General features: G+C 40.6%; 32 non-coding genes across 32 annotated transcripts; all 32 read left to right on the top strand.

Annotated features, from left to right (window-relative positions):
* The first annotated feature begins 183 nt into the window (after positions 1-183).
* On the top strand, positions 184-304 carry LOC137254842 (U5 spliceosomal RNA). Its single transcript, XR_010954206.1, has one exon. It is a non-coding gene; the product is annotated as a U5 spliceosomal RNA (small nuclear RNA).
* Positions 305-814: 510 nt separating this feature from the next.
* Positions 815-935, top strand: LOC137254841 (U5 spliceosomal RNA). Its single transcript, XR_010954205.1, has one exon. It is a non-coding gene; the product is annotated as a U5 spliceosomal RNA (small nuclear RNA).
* A 510-nt stretch (positions 936-1445) lies between these two features.
* LOC137255097 (U5 spliceosomal RNA) lies at positions 1446-1566 on the top strand. Its single transcript, XR_010954447.1, has one exon. It is a non-coding gene; the product is annotated as a U5 spliceosomal RNA (small nuclear RNA).
* Positions 1567-2076: 510 nt separating this feature from the next.
* Positions 2077-2197, top strand: LOC137254840 (U5 spliceosomal RNA). The gene has a single exon (XR_010954204.1). It is a non-coding gene; the product is annotated as a U5 spliceosomal RNA (small nuclear RNA).
* A 510-nt stretch (positions 2198-2707) lies between these two features.
* LOC137254839 (U5 spliceosomal RNA) lies at positions 2708-2828 on the top strand. The gene has a single exon (XR_010954203.1). It is a non-coding gene; the product is annotated as a U5 spliceosomal RNA (small nuclear RNA).
* A 510-nt stretch (positions 2829-3338) lies between these two features.
* On the top strand, positions 3339-3459 carry LOC137254838 (U5 spliceosomal RNA). The gene has a single exon (XR_010954202.1). It is a non-coding gene; the product is annotated as a U5 spliceosomal RNA (small nuclear RNA).
* A 510-nt stretch (positions 3460-3969) lies between these two features.
* LOC137254837 (U5 spliceosomal RNA) lies at positions 3970-4090 on the top strand. The gene has a single exon (XR_010954201.1). It is a non-coding gene; the product is annotated as a U5 spliceosomal RNA (small nuclear RNA).
* A 510-nt stretch (positions 4091-4600) lies between these two features.
* LOC137254836 (U5 spliceosomal RNA) lies at positions 4601-4721 on the top strand. The gene has a single exon (XR_010954200.1). It is a non-coding gene; the product is annotated as a U5 spliceosomal RNA (small nuclear RNA).
* Positions 4722-5231: 510 nt separating this feature from the next.
* LOC137254835 (U5 spliceosomal RNA) lies at positions 5232-5352 on the top strand. Its single transcript, XR_010954199.1, has one exon. It is a non-coding gene; the product is annotated as a U5 spliceosomal RNA (small nuclear RNA).
* Positions 5353-5862: 510 nt separating this feature from the next.
* Positions 5863-5983, top strand: LOC137254834 (U5 spliceosomal RNA). Its single transcript, XR_010954198.1, has one exon. It is a non-coding gene; the product is annotated as a U5 spliceosomal RNA (small nuclear RNA).
* A 510-nt stretch (positions 5984-6493) lies between these two features.
* Positions 6494-6614, top strand: LOC137254833 (U5 spliceosomal RNA). The gene has a single exon (XR_010954197.1). It is a non-coding gene; the product is annotated as a U5 spliceosomal RNA (small nuclear RNA).
* Positions 6615-7124: 510 nt separating this feature from the next.
* On the top strand, positions 7125-7245 carry LOC137254831 (U5 spliceosomal RNA). Its single transcript, XR_010954195.1, has one exon. It is a non-coding gene; the product is annotated as a U5 spliceosomal RNA (small nuclear RNA).
* Positions 7246-7755: 510 nt separating this feature from the next.
* Positions 7756-7876, top strand: LOC137254830 (U5 spliceosomal RNA). The gene has a single exon (XR_010954194.1). It is a non-coding gene; the product is annotated as a U5 spliceosomal RNA (small nuclear RNA).
* A 510-nt stretch (positions 7877-8386) lies between these two features.
* On the top strand, positions 8387-8507 carry LOC137254828 (U5 spliceosomal RNA). Its single transcript, XR_010954193.1, has one exon. It is a non-coding gene; the product is annotated as a U5 spliceosomal RNA (small nuclear RNA).
* Positions 8508-9017: 510 nt separating this feature from the next.
* LOC137254827 (U5 spliceosomal RNA) lies at positions 9018-9138 on the top strand. The gene has a single exon (XR_010954192.1). It is a non-coding gene; the product is annotated as a U5 spliceosomal RNA (small nuclear RNA).
* Positions 9139-9648: 510 nt separating this feature from the next.
* On the top strand, positions 9649-9769 carry LOC137254826 (U5 spliceosomal RNA). Its single transcript, XR_010954191.1, has one exon. It is a non-coding gene; the product is annotated as a U5 spliceosomal RNA (small nuclear RNA).
* A 512-nt stretch (positions 9770-10281) lies between these two features.
* On the top strand, positions 10282-10402 carry LOC137254825 (U5 spliceosomal RNA). Its single transcript, XR_010954190.1, has one exon. It is a non-coding gene; the product is annotated as a U5 spliceosomal RNA (small nuclear RNA).
* A 510-nt stretch (positions 10403-10912) lies between these two features.
* On the top strand, positions 10913-11033 carry LOC137254843 (U5 spliceosomal RNA). The gene has a single exon (XR_010954207.1). It is a non-coding gene; the product is annotated as a U5 spliceosomal RNA (small nuclear RNA).
* Positions 11034-11543: 510 nt separating this feature from the next.
* On the top strand, positions 11544-11664 carry LOC137254824 (U5 spliceosomal RNA). Its single transcript, XR_010954189.1, has one exon. It is a non-coding gene; the product is annotated as a U5 spliceosomal RNA (small nuclear RNA).
* Positions 11665-12174: 510 nt separating this feature from the next.
* On the top strand, positions 12175-12295 carry LOC137254823 (U5 spliceosomal RNA). Its single transcript, XR_010954188.1, has one exon. It is a non-coding gene; the product is annotated as a U5 spliceosomal RNA (small nuclear RNA).
* A 510-nt stretch (positions 12296-12805) lies between these two features.
* On the top strand, positions 12806-12926 carry LOC137254822 (U5 spliceosomal RNA). Its single transcript, XR_010954187.1, has one exon. It is a non-coding gene; the product is annotated as a U5 spliceosomal RNA (small nuclear RNA).
* Positions 12927-13436: 510 nt separating this feature from the next.
* LOC137254821 (U5 spliceosomal RNA) lies at positions 13437-13557 on the top strand. The gene has a single exon (XR_010954186.1). It is a non-coding gene; the product is annotated as a U5 spliceosomal RNA (small nuclear RNA).
* A 510-nt stretch (positions 13558-14067) lies between these two features.
* Positions 14068-14188, top strand: LOC137254819 (U5 spliceosomal RNA). The gene has a single exon (XR_010954184.1). It is a non-coding gene; the product is annotated as a U5 spliceosomal RNA (small nuclear RNA).
* Positions 14189-14698: 510 nt separating this feature from the next.
* On the top strand, positions 14699-14819 carry LOC137254818 (U5 spliceosomal RNA). The gene has a single exon (XR_010954183.1). It is a non-coding gene; the product is annotated as a U5 spliceosomal RNA (small nuclear RNA).
* A 512-nt stretch (positions 14820-15331) lies between these two features.
* On the top strand, positions 15332-15452 carry LOC137254817 (U5 spliceosomal RNA). Its single transcript, XR_010954182.1, has one exon. It is a non-coding gene; the product is annotated as a U5 spliceosomal RNA (small nuclear RNA).
* Positions 15453-15962: 510 nt separating this feature from the next.
* Positions 15963-16083, top strand: LOC137254832 (U5 spliceosomal RNA). The gene has a single exon (XR_010954196.1). It is a non-coding gene; the product is annotated as a U5 spliceosomal RNA (small nuclear RNA).
* Positions 16084-16593: 510 nt separating this feature from the next.
* LOC137254820 (U5 spliceosomal RNA) lies at positions 16594-16714 on the top strand. Its single transcript, XR_010954185.1, has one exon. It is a non-coding gene; the product is annotated as a U5 spliceosomal RNA (small nuclear RNA).
* Positions 16715-17224: 510 nt separating this feature from the next.
* Positions 17225-17345, top strand: LOC137254816 (U5 spliceosomal RNA). Its single transcript, XR_010954181.1, has one exon. It is a non-coding gene; the product is annotated as a U5 spliceosomal RNA (small nuclear RNA).
* A 510-nt stretch (positions 17346-17855) lies between these two features.
* On the top strand, positions 17856-17976 carry LOC137255128 (U5 spliceosomal RNA). The gene has a single exon (XR_010954476.1). It is a non-coding gene; the product is annotated as a U5 spliceosomal RNA (small nuclear RNA).
* Positions 17977-18486: 510 nt separating this feature from the next.
* On the top strand, positions 18487-18607 carry LOC137254808 (U5 spliceosomal RNA). The gene has a single exon (XR_010954174.1). It is a non-coding gene; the product is annotated as a U5 spliceosomal RNA (small nuclear RNA).
* Positions 18608-19117: 510 nt separating this feature from the next.
* On the top strand, positions 19118-19238 carry LOC137254815 (U5 spliceosomal RNA). The gene has a single exon (XR_010954180.1). It is a non-coding gene; the product is annotated as a U5 spliceosomal RNA (small nuclear RNA).
* Positions 19239-19748: 510 nt separating this feature from the next.
* LOC137255127 (U5 spliceosomal RNA) lies at positions 19749-19869 on the top strand. Its single transcript, XR_010954475.1, has one exon. It is a non-coding gene; the product is annotated as a U5 spliceosomal RNA (small nuclear RNA).
* Positions 19870-20045: the final 176 nt, after the last annotated feature.

Here is a 20045-nt window from a genome sequence, read left to right as displayed (position 1 = left end):
GGCATGTAGCCCTTTTCAACTTCAATCTCCTTATCATATCAATTGAAGGGTTGTGTCGATACCCTTTCTATATCAAAGAAACAATAATGCCAAATAGTTGATTTAAATGCTACAAGTCATGTCCTGACACCTACATGTTGTGATGAAATATTTTCAGTAGGGGAAGACAGGAGCCTGTAACTTTAACTCTGGTTTCTCTTCATCCATTCGGATAAATCTTTCGCCTTTTACTAAAGATTTCCGTGGAGAGGAACATCACAATGAGTCTAATGACTAATTTCTTACGCCCTGAATTGACAGGGTTAATATTTCCAATACACAAAATAGAACTTGCACAATGTGTAGAGAAGGGAGGTAATTACTCTCTTCGGTCGTCCATTACCCTGTTGTTGTTGTTTGTGTGATTTTCAAGATCAAAAGTATAGTGTAAGTGTTTAGCAGTGTTTCCAAGCTGACGCCGTCATCCACGTCAGCGATGTCTTTGCAATGCGTGTGCATGAAAATGGGAGGTTTGAATATTATGTTGAGGTCGACCACAATAACGAACTATACATGACGACGAACCAACGTTCAAAATGGCTGCCTCGGGCACGGGAGTCGCAAAGTCCGTATTTATTTGACAAGCTACAGCGGCATGTAGCCCTTTTCAACTTCAATCTCCTTATCATATCAATTGAAGGGTTGTGTCGATACCCTTTCTATATCAAAGAAACAATAATGCCAAATAGTTGATTTAAATGCTACAAGTCATGTCCTGACACCTACATGTTGTGATGAAATATTTTCAGTAGGGGAAGACAGGAGCCTGTAACGTTAACTCTGGTTTCTCTTCATCCATTCGGATAAATCTTTCGCCTTTTACTAAAGATTTCCGTGGAGAGGAACATCACAATGAGTCTAATGACTAATTTCTTACGCCCTGAATTGACAGGGTTAATATTTCCAATACACAAAATAGAACTTGCACAATGTGTAGAGAAGGGAGGTAATTACTCTCTGCGGTCGTCCATTACCCTGTTGTTGTTGTTGGTGTGATTTTCAAGATCAAAAGTATAGTGTAAGTGTTTAGCAGTGTTTCCAAGCTGACGCCGTCATCCACGTCAGCGATGTCTTTGCAATGCGTGTGCATGAAAATGGGAGGTTTGAATATTATGTTGAGGTCGACCACAATAACGAACTATACATGACGACGAACCAACGTTCAAAATGGCTGCCTCGGGCACGGGAGTCGCAAAGTCCGTATTTATTTGACAAGCTACAGCGGCATGTAGCCCTTTTCAACTTCAATCTCCTTATCATATCAATTGAAGGGTTGTGTCGATACCCTTTCTATATCAAAGAAACAATAATGCCAAATAGTTGATTTAAATGCTACAAGTCATGTCCTGACACCTACATGTTGTGATGAAATATTTTCAGTAGGGGAAGACAGGAGCCTGTAACTTTAACTCTGGTTTCTCTTCATCCATTCGGATAAATCTTTCGCCTTTTACTAAAGATTTCCGTGGAGAGGAACATCACAATGAGTCCAATGACTAATTTCTTACGCCCTGAATTGACAGGGTTAATATTTCCAATACACAAAATAGAACTTGCACAATGTGTAGAGAAGGGAGGTAATTACTCTCTTCGGTCGTCCATTACCCTGTTGTTGTTGTTTGTGTGATTTTCAAGATCAAAAGTATAGTGTAAGTGTTTAGCAGTGTTTCCAAGCTGACGCCGTCATCCACGTCAGCGATGTCTTTGCAATGCGTGTGCATGAAAATGGGAGGTTTGAATATTATGTTGAGGTCGACCACAATAACGAACTATACATGACGACGAACCAACGTTCAAAATGGCTGCCTCGGGCACGGGAGTCGCAAAGTCCGTATTTATTTGACAAGCTACAGCGGCATGTAGCCCTTTTCAACTTCAATCTCCTTATCATATCAATTGAAGGGCTGTGTCGATACCCTTTCTATATCAAAGAAACAATAATGCCAAATAGTTGATTTAAATGCTACAAGTCATGTCCTGACACCTACATGTTGTGATGAAATATTTTCAGTAGGGGAAGACAGGAGCCTGTAACTTTAACTCTGGTTTCTCTTCATCCATTCGGATAAATCTTTCGCCTTTTACTAAAGATTTCCGTGGAGAGGAACATCACAATGAGTCTAATGACTAATTTCTTACGCCCTGAATTGACAGGGTTAATATTTCCAATACACAAAATAGAACTTGCACAATGTGTAGAGAAGGGAGGTAATTACTCTCTGCGGTCGTCCATTACCCTGTTGTTGTTGTTTGTGTGATTTTCAAGATCAAAAGTATCGTGTAAGTGTTTAGCAGTGTTTCCAAGCTGACGCCGTCATCCACGTCAGCGATGTCTTTGCAATGCGTGTGCATCAAAATGGGAGGTTTGAATATTATGTTGAGGTCGACCACAATAACGAACTATACATGACGACGAACCAACGTTCAAAATGGCTGCCTCGGGCACGGGAGTCGCAAAGTCCGTATTTATTTGACAAGCTACAGCGGCATGTAGCCCTTTTCAACTTCAATCTCCTTATCATATCAATTGAAGGGTTGTGTCGATACCCTTTCTATATCAAAGAAACAATAATGCCAAATAGTTGATTTAAATGCTACAAGTCATGTCCTGACACCTACATGTTGTGATGAAATATTTTCAGTAGGGGAAGACAGGAGCCTGTAACTTTAACTCTGGTTTCTCTTCATCCATTCGGATAAATCTTTCGCCTTTTACTAAAGATTTCCGTGGAGAGGAACATCACAATGAGTCTAATGACTAATTTCTTACGCCCTGAATTGACAGGGTTAATATTTCCAATACACAAAATAGAACTTGCACAATGTGTAGAGAAGGGAGGTAATTACTCTCTTCGGTCGTCCATTACCCTGTTGTTGTTGTTTGTGTGATTTTCAAGATCAAAAGTATAGTGTAAGTGTTTAGCAGTGTTTCCAAGCTGACGCCGTCATCCACGTCAGCGATGTCTTTGCAATGCGTGTGCATGAAAATGGGAGGTTTGAATATTATGTTGAGGTCGACCACAATAACGAACTATACATGACGACGAACCAACGTTCAAAATGGCTGCCTCGGGCACGGGAGTCGCAAAGTCCGTATTTATTTGACAAGCTACAGCGGCATGTAGCCCTTTTCAACTTCAATCTCCTTATCATATCAATTGAAGGGTTGTGTCGATACCCTTTCTATATCAAAGAAACAATAATGCCAAATAGTTGATTTAAATGCTACAAGTCATGTCCTGACACCTACATGTTGTGATGAAATATTTTCAGTAGGGGAAGACAGGAGCCTGTAACGTTAACTCTGGTTTCTCTTCATCCATTCGGATAAATCTTTCGCCTTTTACTAAAGATTTCCGTGGAGAGGAACATCACAATGAGTCTAATGACTAATTTCTTACGCCCTGAATTGACAGGGTTAATATTTCCAATACACAAAATAGAACTTGCACAATGTGTAGAGAAGGGAGGTAATTACTCTCTGCGGTCGTCCATTACCCTGTTGTTGTTGTTTGTGTGATTTTCAAGATCAAAAGTATAGTGTAAGTGTTTAGCAGTGTTTCCAAGCTGACGCCGTCATCCACGTCAGCGATGTCTTTGCAATGCGTGTGCATGAAAATGGGAGGTTTGAATATTATGTTGAGGTCGACCACAATAACGAACTATACATGACGACGAACCAACGTTCAAAATGGCTGCCTCGGGCACGGGAGTCGCAAAGTCCGTATTTATTTGACAAGCTACAGCGGCATGTAGCCCTTTTCAACTTCAATCTCCTTATCATATCAATTGAAGGGTTGTGTCGATACCCTTTCTATATCAAAGAAACAATAATGCCAAATAGTTGATTTAAATGCTACAAGTCATGTCCTGACACCTACATGTTGTGATGAAATATTTTCAGTAGGGGAAGACAGGAGCCTGTAACGTTAACTCTGGTTTCTCTTCATCCATTCGGATAAATCTTTCGCCTTTTACTAAAGATTTCCGTGGAGAGGAACATCACAATGAGTCTAATGACTAATTTCTTACGCCCTGAATTGACAGGGTTAATATTTCCAATACACAAAATAGAACTTGCACAATGTGTAGAGAAGGGAGGTAATTACTCTCTGCGGTCGTCCATTACCCTGTTGTTGTTGTTTGTGTGATTTTCAAGATCAAAAGTATAGTGTAAGTGTTTAGCAGTGTTTCCAAGCTGACGCCGTCATCCACGTCAGCGATGTCTTTGCAATGCGTGTGCATGAAAATGGGAGGTTTGAATATTATGTTGAGGTCGACCACAATAACGAACTATACATGACGACGAACCAACGTTCAAAATGGCTGCCTCGGGCACGGGAGTCGCAAAGTCCGTATTTATTTGACAAGCTACAGCGGCATGTAGCCCTTTTCAACTTCAATCTCCTTATCATATCAATTGAAGGGTTGTGTCGATACCCTTTCTATATCAAAGAAACAATAATGCCAAATAGTTGATTTAAATGCTACAAGTCATGTCCTGACACCTACATGTTGTGATGAAATATTTTCAGTAGGGGAAGACAGGAGCCTGTAACGTTAACTCTGGTTTCTCTTCATCCATTCGGATAAATCTTTCGCCTTTTACTAAAGATTTCCGTGGAGAGGAACATCACAATGAGTCTAATGACTAATTTCTTACGCCCTGAATTGACAGGGTTAATATTTCCAATACACAAAATAGAACTTGCACAATGTGTAGAGAAGGGAGGTAATTACTCTCTGCGGTCGTCCATTACCCTGTTGTTGTTGTTGGTGTGATTTTCAAGATCAAAAGTATAGTGTAAGTGTTTAGCAGTGTTTCCAAGCTGACGCCGTCATCCACGTCAGCGATGTCTTTGCAATGCGTGTGCATGAAAATGGGAGGTTTGAATATTATGTTGAGGTCGACCACAATAACGAACTATACATGACGACGAACCAACGTTCAAAATGGCTGCCTCGGGCACGGGAGTCGCAAAGTCCGTATTTATTTGACAAGCTACAGTGGCATGTAGCCCTTTTCAACTTCAATCTCCTTATCATATCAATTGAAGGGTTGTGTCGATACCCTTTCTATATCAAAGAAACAATAATGCCAAATAGTTGATTTAAATGCTACAAGTCATGTCCTGACACCTACATGTTGTGATGAAATATTTTCAGTAGGGGAAGACAGGAGCCTGTAACGTTAACTCTGGTTTCTCTTCATCCATTCGGATAAATCTTTCGCCTTTTACTAAAGATTTCCGTGGAGAGGAACATCACAATGAGTCTAATGACTAATTTCTTACGCCCTGAATTGACAGGGTTAATATTTCCAATACACAAAATAGAACTTGGACAATGTGTAGAGAAGGGAGGTAATTACTCTCTGCGGTCGTCCATTACCCTGTTGTTGTTGTTTGTGTGATTTTCAAGATCAAAAGTATCGTGTAAGTGTTTAGCAGTGTTTCCAAGCTGACGCCGTCATCCACGTCAGCGATGTCTTTGCAATGCGTGTGCATGAAAATGGGAGGTTTGAATATTATGTTGAGGTCGACCACAATAACGAACTATACATGACGACGAACCAACGTTCAAAATGGCTGCCTCGGGCACGGGAGTCGCAAAGTCCGTATTTATTTGACAAGCTACAGCGGCATGTAGCCCTTTTCAACTTCAATCTCCTTATCATATCAATTGAAGGGTTGTGTCGATACCCTTTCTATATCAAAGAAACAATAATGCCAAATAGTTGATTTAAATGCTACAAGTCATGTCCTGACACCTACATGTTGTGATGAAACATTTTCAGTAGGGGAAGACAGGAGCCTGTAACGTTAACTCTGGTTTCTCTTCATCCATTCGGATAAATCTTTCGCCTTTTACTAAAGATTTCCGTGGAGAGGAACATCACAATGAGTCTAATGACTAATTTCTTACGCCCTGAATTGACAGGGTTAATATTTCCAATACACAAAATAGAACTTGCACAATGTGTAGAGAAGGGAGGTAATTACTCTCTGCGGTCGTCCATTACCCTGTTGTTATTGTTTGTGTGATTTTCAAGATCAAAAGTATCGTGTAAGTGTTTAGCAGTGTTTCCAAGCTGACGCCGTCATCCACGTCAGCGATGTCTTTGCAATGCGTGTGCATGAAAATGGGAGGTTTGAATATTATGTTGAGGTCCACCACAATAACGAACTATACATGACGACGAACCAACGTTCAAAATGGCTGCCTCGGGCACGGGAGTCGCAAAGTCCGTATTTATTTGACAAGCTACAGCGGCATGTAGCCCTTTTCAACTTCAATCTCCTTATCATATCAATTGAAGGGTTGTGTCGATACCCTTTCTATATCAAAGAAACAATAATGCCAAATAGTTGATTTAAATGCTACAAGTCATGTCCTGACACCTACATGTTGTGATGAAATATTTTCAGTAGGGGAAGACAGGAGCCTGTAACGTTAACTCTGGTTTCTCTTCATCCATTCGGATAAATCTTTCGCCTTTTACTAAAGATTTCCGTGGAGAGGAACATCACAATGAGTCTAATGACTAATTTCTTACGCCCTGAATTGACAGGGTTAATATTTCCAATACACAAAATAGAACTTGCACAATGTGTAGAGAAGGGAGGTAATTACTCTCTGCGGTCGTCCATTACCCTGTTGTTGTTGTTTGTGTGATTTTCAAGATCAAAAGTATCGTGTAAGTGTTTAGCAGTGTTTCCAAGCTGACGCCGTCATCCACGTCAGCGATGTCTTTGCAATGCGTGTGCATGAAAATGGGAGGTTTGAATATTATGTTGAGGTCGACCACAATAACGAACTATACATGACGACGAACCAACGTTCAAAATGGCTGCCTCGGGCACGGGAGTCGCAAAGTCCGTATTTATTTGACAAGCTACAGCGGCATGTAGCCCTTTTCAACTTCAATCTCCTTATCATATCAATTGAAGGGTTGTGTCGATACCCTTTCTATATCAAAGAAACAATAATGCCAAATAGTTGATTTAAATGCTACAAGTCATGTCCTGACACCTACATGTTGTGATGAAATATTTTCAGTAGGGGAAGACAGGAGCCTGTAACGTTAACTCTGGTTTCTCTTCATCCATTCGGATAAATCTTTCGCCTTTTACTAAAGATTTCCGTGGAGAGGAACATCACAATGAGTCTAATGACTAATTTCTTACGCCCTGAATTGACAGGGTTAATATTTCCAATACACAAAATAGAACTTGCACAATGTGTAGAGAAGGGAGGTAATTACTCTCTGCGGTCGTCCATTACCCTGTTGTTGTTGTTTGTGTGATTTTCAAGATCAAAAGTATAGTGTAAGTGTTTAGCAGTGTTTCCAAGCTGACGCCGTCATCCACGTCAGCGATGTCTTTGCAATGCGTGTGCATGAAAATGGGAGGTTTGAATATTATGTTGAGGTCGACCACAATAACGAACTATACATGACGACGAACCAACGTTCAAAATGGCTGCCTCGGGCACGGGAGTCGCAAAGTCCGTATTTATTTGACAAGCTACAGCGGCATGTAGCCCTTTTCAACTTCAATCTCCTTATCATATCAATTGAAGGGTTGTGTCGATACCCTTTCTATATCAAAGAAACAATAATGCCAAATAGTTGATTTAAATGCTACAAGTCATGTCCTGACACCTACATGTTGTGATGAAATATTTTCAGTAGGGGAAGACAGGAGCCTGTAACGTTAACTCTGGTTTCTCTTCATCCATTCGGATAAATCTTTCGCCTTTTACTAAAGATTTCCGTGGAGAGGAACATCACAATGAGTCTAATGACTAATTTCTTACGCCCTGAATTGACAGGGTTAATATTTCCAATACACAAAATAGAACTTGCACAATGTGTAGAGAAGGGAGGTAATTACTCTCTGCGGTCGTCCATTACCCTGTTGTTGTTGTTGGTGTGATTTTCAAGATCAAAAGTATCGTGTAAGTGTTTAGCAGTGTTTCCAAGCTGACGCCGTCATCCACGTCAGCGATGTCTTTGCAATGCGTGTGCATGAAAATGGGAGGTTTGAATATTATGTTGAGGTCGACCACAATAACGAACTATACATGACGACGAACCAACGTTCAAAATGGCTGCCTCGGGCACGGGAGTCGCAAAGTCCGTATTTATTTGACAAGCTACAGCGGCATGTAGCCCTTTTCAACTTCAATCTCCTTATCATATCAATTGAAGGGTTGTGTCGATACCCTTTCTATATCAAAGAAACAATAATGCCAAATAGTTGATTTAAATGCTACAAGTCATGTCCTGACACCTACATGTTGTGATGAAATATTTTCAGTAGGGGAAGACAGGAGCCTGTAACGTTAACTCTGGTTTCTCTTCATCCATTCGGATAAATCTTTCGCCTTTTACTAAAGATTTCCGTGGAGAGGAACATCACAATGAGTCTAATGACTAATTTCTTACGCCCTGAATTGACAGGGTTAATATTTCCAATACACAAAATAGAACTTGGACAATGTGTAGAGAAGGGAGGTAATTACTCTCTGCGGTCGTCCATTACCCTGTTGTTGTTGTTTGTGTGATTTTCAAGATCAAAAGTATCGTGTAAGTGTTTAGCAGTGTTTCCAAGCTGACGCCGTCATCCACGTCAGCGATGTCTTTGCAATGCGTGTGCATGAAAATGGGAGGTTTGAATATTATGTTGAGGTCGACCACAATAACGAACTATACATGACGACGAACCAACGTTCAAAATGGCTGCCTCGGGCACGGGAGTCGCAAAGTCCGTATTTATTTGACAAGCTACAGCGGCATGTAGCCCTTTTCAACTTCAATCTCCTTATCATATCAATTGAAGGGTTGTGTCGATACCCTTTCTATATCAAAGAAACAATAATGCCAAATAGTTGATTTAAATGCTACAAGTCATGTCCTGACACCTACATGTTGTGATGAAATATTTTCAGTAGGGGAAGACAGGAGCCTGTAACGTTAACTCTGGTTTCTCTTCATCCATTCGGATAAATCTTTCGCCTTTTACTAAAGATTTCCGTGGAGAGGAACATCACAATGAGTCTAATGACTAATTTCTTACGCCCTGAATTGACAGGGTTAATATTTCCAATACACAAAATAGAACTTGCACAATGTGTAGAGAAGGGAGGTAATTACTCTCTGCGGTCGTCCATTACCCTGTTGTTGTTGTTTGTGTGATTTTCAAGATCAAAAGTATCGTGTAAGTGTTTAGCAGTGTTTCCAAGCTGACGCCGTCATCCACGTCAGCGATGTCTTTGCAATGCGTGTGCATGAAAATGGGAGGTTTGAATATTATCTTGAGGTCCACCACAATAACGAACTATACATGACGACGAACCAACGTTCAAAATGGCTGCCTCGGGCACGGGAGTCGCAAAGTCCGTATTTATTTGACAAGCTACAGCGGCATGTAGCCCTTTTCAACTTCAATCTCCTTATCATATCAATTGAAGGGTTGTGTCGATACCCTTTCTATATCAAAGAAACAATAATGCCAAATAGTTGATTTAAATGCTACAAGTCATGTCCTGACACCTACATGTTGTGATGAAACATTTTCAGTAGGGGAAGACAGGAGCCTGTAACGTTAACTCTGGTTTCTCTTCATCCATTCGGATAAATCTTTCGCCTTTTACTAAAGATTTCCGTGGAGAGGAACATCACAATGAGTCTAATGACTAATTTCTTACGCCCTGAATTGACAGGGTTAATATTTCCAATACACAAAATAGAACTTGCACAATGTGTAGAGAAGGGAGGTAATTACTCTCTGCGGTCGTCCATTACCCTGTTGTTGCTGTTGGTGTGATTTTCAAGATCAAAAGTATAGTGTAAGTGTTTAGCAGTGTTTCCAAGCTGACGCCGCCATCCACGTGTCAGCGATGTCTTTGCAATGCGTGTGCATGAAAATGGGAGGTTTGAATATTATGTTGAGGTCGACCACAATAACGAACTATACATGACGACGAACCAACGTTCAAAATGGCTGCCTCGGGCACGGGAGTCGCAAAGTCCGTATTTATTTGACAAGCTACAGCGGCATGTAGCCCTTTTCAACTTCAATCTCCTTATCATATCAATTGAAGGGTTGTGTCGATACCCTTTCTATATCAAAGAAACAATAATGCCAAATAGTTGATTTAAATGCTACAAGTCATGTCCTGACACCTACATGTTGTGATGAAATATTTTCAGTAGGGGAAGACAGGAGCCTGTAACGTTAACTCTGGTTTCTCTTCATCCATTCGGATAAATCTTTCGCCTTTTACTAAAGATTTCCGTGGAGAGGAACATCACAATGAGTCTAATGACTAATTTCTTACGCCCTGAATTGACAGGGTTAATATTTCCAATACACAAAATAGAACTTGCACAATGTGTAGAGAAGGGAGGTAATTACTCTCTTCGGTCGTCCATTACCCTGTTGTTGTTGTTGGTGTGATTTTCAAGATCAAAAGTATAGTGTAAGTGTTTAGCAGTGTTTCCAAGCTGACGCCGTCATCCACGTCAGCGATGTATTTGCAATGCGTGTGCATGAAAATGGGAGGTTTGAATATTATGTTGAGGTCGACCACAATAACGAACTATACATGACGACGAACCAACGTTCAAAATGGCTGCCTCGGGCACGGGAGTCGCAAAGTCCGTATTTATTTGACAAGCTACAGCGGCATGTAGCCCTTTTCAACTTCAATCTCCTTATCATATCAATTGAAGGGTTGTGTCGATACCCTTTCTATATCAAAGAAACAATAATGCCAAATAGTTGATTTAAATGCTACAAGTCATGTCCTGACACCTACATGTTGTGATGAAATATTTTCAGTAGGGGAAGACAGGAGCCTGTAACGTTAACTCTGGTTTCTCTTCATCCATTCGGATAAATCTTTCGCCTTTTACTAAAGATTTCCGTGGAGAGGAACATCACAATGAGTCTAATGACTAATTTCTTACGCCCTGAATTGACAGGGCTAATATTTCCAATACACAAAATAGAACTTGCACAATGTGTAGAGAAGGGAGGTAATTACTCTCTGCGGTCGTCCATTACCCTGTTGTTGTTGTTTGTGTGATTTTCAAGATCAAAAGTATAGTGTAAGTGTTTAGCAGTGTTTCCAAGCTGACGCCGTCATCCACGTCAGCGATGTCTTTGCAATGCGTGTGCATCAAAATGGGAGGTTTGAATATTATGTTGAGGTCGACCACAATAACGAACTATACATGACGACGAACCAACGTTCAAAATGGCTGCCTCGGGCACGGGAGTCGCAAAGTCCGTATTTATTTGACAAGCTACAGCGGCATGTAGCCCTTTTCAACTTCAATCTCCTTATCATATCAATTGAAGGGTTGTGTCGATACCCTTTCTATATCAAAGAAACAATAATGCCAAATAGTTGATTTAAATGCTACAAGTCATGTCCTGACACCTACATGTTGTGATGAAATATTTTCAGTAGGGGAAGACAGGAGCCTGTAACGTTAACTCTGGTTTCTCTTCATCCATTCGGATAAATCTTTCGCCTTTTACTAAAGATTTCCGTGGAGAGGAACATCACAATGAGTCTAATGACTAATTTCTTACGCCCTGAATTGACAGGGTTAATATTTCCAATACACAAAATAGAACTTGCACAATGTGTAGAGAAGGGAGGTAATTACTCTCTTCGGTCGTCCATTACCCTGTTGTTGTTGTTTGTGTGATTTTCAAGATCAAAAGTATAGTGTAAGTGTTTAGCAGTGTTTCCAAGCTGACGCCGTCATCCACGTCAGCGATGTCTTTGCAATGCGTGTGCATGAAAATGGGAGGTTTGAATATTATGTTGAGGTCGACCACAATAACGAACTATACATGACGACGAACCAACGTTCAAAATGGCTGCCTCGGGCACGGGAGTCGCAAAGTCCGTATTTATTTGACAAGCTACAGCGGCATGTAGCCCTTTTCAACTTCAATCTCCTTATCATATCAATTGAAGGGTTGTGTCGATACCCTTTCTATATCAAAGAAACAATAATGCCAAATAGTTGATTTAAATGCTACAAGTCATGTCCTGACACCTACATGTTGTGATGAAATATTTTCAGTAGGGGAAGACAGGAGCCTGTAACGTTAACTCTGGTTTCTCTTCATCCATTCGGATAAATCTTTCGCCTTTTACTAAAGATTTCCGTGGAGAGGAACATCACAATGAGTCTAATGACTAATTTCTTACGCCCTGAATTGACAGGGTTAATATTTCCAATACACAAAATAGAACTTGCACAATGTGTAGAGAAGGGAGGTAATTACTCTCTGCGGTCGTCCATTACCCTGTTGTTGTTGTTTGTGTGATTTTCAAGATCAAAAGTATCGTGTAAGTGTTTAGCAGTGTTTCCAAGCTGACGCCGTCATCCACGTCAGCGATGTCTTTGCAATGCGTGTGCATGAAAATGGGAGGTTTGAATATTATGTTGACGTCCACCACAATAACGAACTATACATGACGACGAACCAACGTTCAAAATGGCTGCCTCGGGCACGGGAGTCGCAAAGTCCGTATTTATTTGACAAGCTACAGCGGCATGTAGCCCTTTTCAACTTCAATCTCCTTATCATATCAATGGAAGGGTTGTGTCGATACCCTTTCTATATCAAAGAAACAATAATGCCAAATAGTTGATTTAAATGCTACAAGTCATGTCCTGACACCTACATGTTGTGATGAAATATTTTCAGTAGGGGAAGACAGGAGCCTGTAACTTTAACTCTGGTTTCTCTTCATCCATTCGGATAAATCTTTCGCCTTTTACTAAAGATTTCCGTGGAGAGGAACATCACAATGAGTCTAATGACTAATTTCTTACGCCCTGAATTGACAGGGTTAATATTTCCAATACACAAAATAGAACTTGCACAATGTGTAGAGAAGGGAGGTAATTACTCTCTGCGGTCGTCCATTACCCTGTTGTTGTTGTTTGTGTGATTTTCAAGATCAAAAGTATCGTGTAAGTGTTTAGCAGTGTTTCCAAGCTGACGCCGTCATCCACGTCAGCGATGTCTTTGCAATGCGTGTGCATGAAAATGGGAGGTTTGAATATTATGTTGAGGTCGACCACAATAACGAACTATACATGACGACGAACCAACGTTCAAAATGGCTGCCTCGGGCACGGGAGTCGCAAAGTCCGTATTTATTTGACAAGCTACAGCGGCATGTAGCCCTTTTCAACTTCAATCTCCTTATCATATCAATTGAAGGGTTGTGTCGATACCCTTTCTATATCAAAGAAACAATAATGCCAAATAGTTGATTTAAATGCTACAAGTCATGTCCTGACACCTACATGTTGTGATGAAATATTTTCAGTAGGGGAAGACAGGAGCCTGTAACGTTAACTCTGGTTTCTCTTCATCCATTCGGATAAATCTTTCGCCTTTTACTAAAGATTTCCGTGGAGAGGAACATCACAATGAGTCTAATGACTAATTTCTTACGCCCTGAATTGACAGGGTTAATATTTCCAATACACAAAATAGAACTTGCACAATGTGTAGAGAAGGGAGGTAATTACTCTCTGCGGTCGTCCATTACCCTGTTGTTGTTGTTTGTGTGATTTTCAAGATCAAAAGTATCGTGTAAGTGTTTAGCAGTGTTTCCAAGCTGACGCCGTCATCCACGTCAGCGATGTCTTTGCAATGCGTGTGCATGAAAATGGGAGGTTTGAATATTATGTTGAGGTCCACCACAATAACGAACTATACATGACGACGAACCAACGTTCAAAATGGCTGCCTCGGGCACGGGAGTCGCAAAGTCCGTATTTATTTGACAAGCTACAGCGGCATGTAGCCCTTTTCAACTTCAATCTCCTTATCATATCAATTGAAGGGTTGTGTCGATACCCTTTCTATATCAAAGAAACAATAATGCCAAATAGTTGATTTAAATGCTACAAGTCATGTCCTGACACCTACGTGTTGTGATGAAACATTTTCAGTAGGGGAAGACAGGAGCCTGTAACGTTAACTCTGGTTTCTCTTCATCCATTCGGATAAATCTTTCGCCTTTTACTAAAGATTTCCGTGGAGAGGAACATCACAATGAGTCTAATGACTAATTTCTTACGCCCTGAATTGACAGGGTTAATATTTCCAATAGACAAAATAGAACTTGCACAATGTGTAGAGAAGGGAGGTAATTACTCTCTGCGGTCGTCCATTACCCTGTTGTTGTTGTTTGTGTGATTTTCAAGATCAAAAGTATCGTGTAAGTGTTTAGCAGTGTTTCCAAGCTGACGCCGTCATCCACGTCAGCGATGTCTTTGCAATGCGTGTGCATGAAAATGGGAGGTTTGAATATTATGTTGAGGTCCACCACAATAACGAACTATACATGACGACGAACCAACGTTCAAAATGGCTGCCTCGGGCACGGGAGTCGCAAAGTCCGTATTTATTTGACAAGCTACAGCGGCATGTAGCCCTTTTCAACTTCAATCTCCTTATCATATCAATTGAAGGGTTGTGTCGATACCCTTTCTATATCAAAGAAACAATAATGCCAAATAGTTGATTTAAATGCTACAAGTCATGTCCTGACACCTACATGTTGTGATGAAACATTTTCAGTAGGGGAAGACAGGAGCCTGTAACGTTAACTCTGGTTTCTCTTCATCCATTCGGATAAATCTTTCGCCTTTTACTAAAGATTTCCGTGGAGAGGAACATCACAATGAGTCTAATGACTAATTTCTTACGCCCTGAATTGACAGGGTTAATATTTCCAATACACAAAATAGAACTTGCACAATGTGTAGAGAAGGGAGGTAATTACTCTCTGCGGTCGTCCATTACCCTGTTGTTGCTGTTGGTGTGATTTTCAAGATCAAAAGTATAGTGTAAGTGTTTAGCAGTGTTTCCAAGCTGACGCCGCCATCCACGTGTCAGCGATGTCTTTGCAATGCGTGTGCATGAAAATGGGAGGTTTGAATATTATGTTGAGGTCGACCACAATAACGAACTATACATGACGACGAACCAACGTTCAAAATGGCTGCCTCGGGCACGGGAGTCGCAAAGTCCGTATTTATTTGACAAGCTACAGCGGCATGTAGCCCTTTTCAACTTCAATCTCCTTATCATATCAATTGAAGGGTTGTGTCGATACCCTTTCTATATCAAAGAAACAATAATGCCAAATAGTTGATTTAAATGCTACAAGTCATGTCCTGACACCTACATGTTGTGATGAAATATTTTCAGTAGGGGAAGACAGGAGCCTGTAACGTTAACTCTGGTTTCTCTTCATCCATTCGGATAAATCTTTCGCCTTTTACTAAAGATTTCCGTGGAGAGGAACATCACAATGAGTCTAATGACTAATTTCTTACGCCCTGAATTGACAGGGTTAATATTTCCAATACACAAAATAGAACTTGCACAATGTGTAGAGAAGGGAGGTAATTACTCTCTTCGGTCGTCCATTACCCTGTTGTTGTTGTTGGTGTGATTTTCAAGATCAAAAGTATAGTGTAAGTGTTTAGCAGTGTTTCCAAGCTGACGCCGTCATCCACGTCAGCGATGTCTTTGCAATGCGTGTGCATGAAAATGGGAGGTTTGAATATTATGTTGAGGTCGACCACAATAACGAACTATACATGACGACGAACCAACGTTCAAAATGGCTGCCTCGGGCACGGGAGTCGCAAAGTCCGTATTTATTTGACAAGCTACAGCGGCATGTAGCCCTTTTCAACTTCAATCTCCTTATCATATCAATTGAAGGGTTGTGTCGATACCCTTTCTATATCAAAGAAACAATAATGCCAAATAGTTGATTTAAATGCTACAAGTCATGTCCTGACACCTACATGTTGTGATGAAATATTTTCAGTAGGGGAAGACAGGAGCCTGTAACGTTAACTCTGGTTTCTCTTCATCCATTCGGATAAATCTTTCGCCTTTTACTAAAGATTTCCGTGGAGAGGAACATCACAATGAGTCTAATGACTAATTTCTTACGCCCTGAATTGACAGGGCTAATATTTCAAATACACAAAATAGAACTTGCACAATGTGTAGAGAAGGGAGGTAATTACTCTCTGCGGTCGTCCATTACCCTGTTGTTGTTGTTTGTGTGATTTTCAAGATCAAAAGTATAGTGTAAGTGTTTAGCAGTGTTTCCAAGCTGACGCCGTCATCCACGTCAGCGATGTCTTTGCAATGCGTGTGCATCAAAATGGGAGGTTTGAATATTATGTTGAGGTCGACCACAATAACGAACTATACATGACGACGAACCAACGTTCAAAATGGCTGCCTCGGGCACGGGAGTCGCAAAGTCCGTATTTATTTGACAAGCTACAGCGGCATGTAGCCCTTTTCAACTTCAATCTCCTTATCATATCAATTGAAGGGTTGTGTCGATACCCTTTCTATATCAAAGAAACAATAATGCCAAATAGTTGATTTAAATGCTACAAGTCATGTCCTGACACCTACATGTTGTGATGAAATATTTTCAGTAGGGGAAGACAGGAGCCTGTAACGTTAACTCTGGTTTCTCTTCATCCATTCGGATAAATCTTTCGCCTTTTACTAAAGATTTCCGTGGAGAGGAACATCACAATGAGTCTAATGACTAATTTCTTACGCCCTGAATTGACAGGGCTAATATTTCCAATACACAAAATAGAACTTGCACAATGTGTAGAGAAGGGAGGTAATTACTCTCTTCGGTCGTCCATTACCCTGTTGTTGTTGTTTGTGTGATTTTCAAGATCAAAAGTATAGTGTAAGTGTTTAGCAGTGTTTCCAAGCTGACGCCGTCATCCACGTCAGCGATGTCTTTGCAATGCGTGTGCATGAAAATGGGAGGTTTGAATATTATGTTGAGGTCGACCACAATAACGAACTATACATGACGACGAACCAACGTTCAAAATGGCTGCCTCGGGCACGGGAGTCGCAAAGTCCGTATTTATTTGACAAGCTACAGCGGCATGTAGCCCTTTTCAACTTCAATCTCCTTATCATATCAATTGAAGGGTTGTGTCGATACCCTTTCTATATCAAAGAAACAATAATGCCAAATAGTTGATTTAAATGCTACAAGTCATGTCCTGACACCTACATGTTGTGATGAAATATTTTCAGTAGGGGAAGACAGGAGCCTGTAACGTTAACTCTGGTTTCTCTTCATCCATTCGGATAAATCTTTCGCCTTTTACTAAAGATTTCCGTGGAGAGGAACATCACAATGAGTCTAATGACTAATTTCTTACGCCCTGAATTGACAGGGTTAATATTTCCAATACACAAAATAGAACTTGCACAATGTGTAGAGAAGGGAGGTAATTACTCTCTGCGGTCGTCCATTACCCTGTTGTTGTTGTTTGTGTGATTTTCAAGATCAAAAGTATAGTGTAAGTGTTTAGCAGTGTTTCCAAGCTGACGCCGTCATCCACGTCAGCGATGTCTTTGCAATGCGTGTGCATGAAAATGGGAGGTTTGAATATTATGTTGAGGTCGACCACAATAACGAACTATACATGACGACGAACCAACGTTCAAAATGGCTGCCTCGGGCACGGGAGTCGCAAAGTCCGTATTTATTTGACAAGCTACAGCGGCATGTAGCCCTTTTCAACTTCAATCTCCTTATCATATCAATTGAAGGGTTGTGTCGATACCCTTTCTATATCAAAGAAACAATAATGCCAAATAGTTGATTTAAATGCTACAAGTCATGTCCTGACACCTACATGTTGTGATGAAATATTTTCAGTAGGGGAAGACAGGAGCCTGTAACGTTAACTCTGGTTTCTCTTCATCCATTCGGATAAATCTTTCGCCTTTTACTAAAGATTTCCGTGGAGAGGAATATCACAATGAGTCTAATGACTAATTTCTTACGCCCTGAATTGACAGGGTTAATATTTCCAATACACAAAATAGAACTTGCACAATGTGTAGAGAAGGGAGGTAATTACTCTCTGCGGTCGTCCATTACCCTGTTGTTGTTGTTTGTGTGATTTTCAAGATCAAAAGTATCGTGTAAGTGTTTAGCAGTGTTTCCAAGCTGACGCCGTCATCCACGTCAGCGATGTCTTTGCAATGCGTGTGCATGAAAATGGGAGGTTTGAATATTATGTTGAGGTCGACCACAATAACGAACTATACATGACGACGAACCAACGTTCAAAATGGCTGCCTCGGGCACGGGAGTCGCAAAGTCCGTATTTATTTGACAAGCTACAGCGGCATGTAGCCCTTTTCAACTTCAATCTCCTTATCATATCAATTGAAGGGTTGTGTCGATACCCTTTCTATATCAAAGAAACAATAATGCCAAATAGTTGATTTAAATGCTACAAGTCATGTCCTGACACCTACATGTTGTGATGAAATATTTTCAGTAGGGGAAGACAGGAGCCTGTAACGTTAACTCTGGTTTCTCTTCATCCATTCGGATAAATCTTTCGCCTTTTACTAAAGATTTCCGTGGAGAGGAACATCACAATGAGTCTAATGACTAATTTCTTACGCCCTGAATTGACAGGGCTAATATTTCCAATACACAAAATAGAACTTGCACAATGTGTAGAGAAGGGAGGTAATTACTCTCTTCGGTCGTCCATTACCCTGTTGTTGTTGTTTGTGTGATTTTCAAGATCAAAAGTATAGTGTAAGTGTTTAGCAGTGTTTCCAAGCTGACGCCGTCATCCACGTCAGCGATGTCTTTGCAATGCGTGTGCATGAAAATGGGAGGTTTGAATATTATGTTGAGGTCGACCACAATAACGAACTATACATGACGACGAACCAACGTTCAAAATGGCTGCCTCGGGCACGGGAGTCGCAAAGTCCGTATTTATTTGACAAGCTACAGCGGCATGTAGCCCTTTTCAACTTCAATCTCCTTATCATATCAATTGAAGGGTTGTGTCGATACCCTTTCTATATCAAAGAAACAATAATGCCAAATAGTTGATTTAAATGCTACAAGTCATGTCCTGACACCTACATGTTGTGATGAAATATTTTCAGTAGGGGAAGACAGGAGCCTGTAACGTTAACTCTGGTTTCTCTTCATCCATTCGGATAAATCTTTCGCCTTTTACTAAAGATTTCCGTGGAGAGGAACATCACAATGAGTCTAATGACTAATTTCTTACGCCCTGAATTGACAGGGTTAATATTTCCAATACACAAAATAGAACTTGCACAATGTGTAGAGAAGGGAGGTAATTACTCTCTGCGGTCGTCCATTACCCTGTTGTTGTTGTTTGTGTGATTTTCAAGATCAAAAGTATAGTGTAAGTGTTTAGCAGTGTTTCCAAGCTGACGCCGTCATCCACGTCAGCGATGTCTTTGCAATGCGTGTGCATGAAAATGGGAGGTTTGAATATTATGTTGAGGTCGACCACAATAACGAACTATACATGACGACGAACCAACGTTCAAAATGGCTGCCTCGGGCACGGGAGTCGCAAAGTCCGTATTTATTTGACAAGCTACAGCGGCATGTAGCCCTTTTCAACTTCAATCTCCTTATCATATCAATTGAAGGGTTGTGTCGATACCCTTTCTATATCAAAGAAACAATAATGCCAAATAGTTGATTTAAATGCTACAAGTCATGTCCTGACACCTACATGTTGTGATGAAATATTTTCAGTAGGGGAAGACAGGAGCCTGTAACGTTAACTCTGGTTTCTCTTCATCCATTCGGATAAATCTTTCGCCTTTTACTAAAGATTTCCGTGGAGAGGAATATCACAATGAGTCTAATGACTAATTTCTTACGCCCTGAATTGACAGGGTTAATATTTCCAATACACAAAATAGAACTTGCACAATGTGTAGAGAAGGGAGGTAATTACTCTCTGCGGTCGTCCATTACCCTGTTGTTGTTGTTTGTGTGATTTTCAAGATCAAAAGTATCGTGTAAGTGTTTAGCAGTGTTTCCAAGCTGACGCCGTCATCCACGTCAGCGATGTC

Source organism: Haliotis asinina, chromosome 10 (genome assembly GCF_037392515.1).
Source record: "Haliotis asinina isolate JCU_RB_2024 chromosome 10, JCU_Hal_asi_v2, whole genome shotgun sequence".
In the NCBI taxonomy this organism is placed as follows: Eukaryota; Metazoa; Mollusca; class Gastropoda; order Lepetellida; family Haliotidae; genus Haliotis; species Haliotis asinina.
This window is presented reverse-complemented; position numbering and strand designations above follow the sequence as displayed.